A 1,611-nucleotide genomic window follows, 5' to 3' on the forward strand; every position below is an offset into this window, starting at 1 on the left:
TACCGCCTGTTTTTTTTTACTACCATGAAAGGAAAAAACGCTCCATTATTTTAATTTTTTATTTTTGTTTCTATCAGCTATTTTAATAAGATTACAAATTCATTTCAGAATTATTCAACTAAATTTGAAAGAAAATCAACATTGACAAACAACATTATTGTATTATTTTAACAATATAGAGGCAACACAAAGTATATTCAATTCCAACCGTAAAGTTGAAGGCAATCTATTTTATATTATTCAGAAATTAAAAAATAATTTATACGCTATGCACGTTAATATTTCACTTTACAAAATAGTTTCTTTAAATCTAGCTAGCTGAAAAAAATTATAAAAGGCACTATCATAATTTAGAGGGAATTGAACAACTTTTTAACAAAAATTTGAGCCTAAAAATTGTTAGGTATTTTCAAAAACTACTTAACATAAAATTAATTCTTTTTCTGTCAATAGAAATAATTCAAACAGTATTAATTGAGCTTTGGGTAACTAATAATTTATACTTCATGTACCGTTAATTTGGTCTCTAATATTTTTCCACAGAAAACAATTTGACCCCAAAATATTCCTAAAACTCCGGAATTTTTCTAATTTTCAATAAATTAGGTGGTAAATACCATGGGAGTGCCAATAGAAAAACAAAAGGTGAATTTCCCTTGATATGAATATATAAAAATATCTTCCAAAAAGTCTATACTTTTATCCATTAGTACATATTACAAAAAGGTTAAGGTTAAAAATGACTATACCCAACTTATCAACTATATTTTACTTAACTTTAATGAAAATAGTCGAGAAAAAACTGACGATACATGAAGTACTAGGAATAATTTCTAAAAATTATAATTCTAATATGACAAAAGGAATTGCGCAACAAACGCAGCAAGGAATGGATAATGGAGTGTGTAGAAGGAACGAAGACTTCTGTAACAAATAGGATGCATTCACACACACGTACAACTTAAATTATGCCTAAAGAGAATGAGTAAACAAAAATATAAGAAATATATAATATGTTAATCGTGAATATAAATACAAGAAAAAGTAAAAAATTAAAATATTTGAGAACTGTGATTACAAAAAAAATAACAAATCTCACTTAAGTGTCATTTAAATACATTTTTTTTCTCTTTTTATCTGGATTAAATTTGCTAATTCGAAAAACGGTGAAATACTAGTAAGTCTTATTAAATTACAATTGTTATCACAAAAAACATCTATGTTTATAATCACTAAATTATTATCACAAACATGTTGAGGTCAAATGGATTGATGCACAACATCCAAAAATTCAATTGAATAACGACTGGGAGATATGTGTGTCCGACAATTAAAAAAAAACTATTTCTTCATTGGCGGTTGACAAATATAAATAGTCAGTCGATTTTTAATATAAATCTAAGTCATACAGCACGACAGCAGTTGAAATGGAGATAAAGATCTTTTTGTATAAAAACTTTCTCTTGAACGTCTCTACAGTTAAAAATAAATTTTATATTCCATTTCAATCGCTTTTAATTATTTTTTCAATGTACAAAACTGCATCTATCGATAGGAAAACTACAATAAAACACAATCATTCGAAAAGGACCATTAGCAATGGACTTACAG

Source organism: Sitophilus oryzae, unplaced genomic scaffold (assembly GCF_002938485.1).
Source record: "Sitophilus oryzae breed Bouriz unplaced genomic scaffold, Soryzae_2.0 scaffold_1440_pilon_pilon, whole genome shotgun sequence".
Classification (NCBI taxonomy): Eukaryota; Metazoa; Arthropoda; class Insecta; order Coleoptera; family Curculionidae; genus Sitophilus; species Sitophilus oryzae.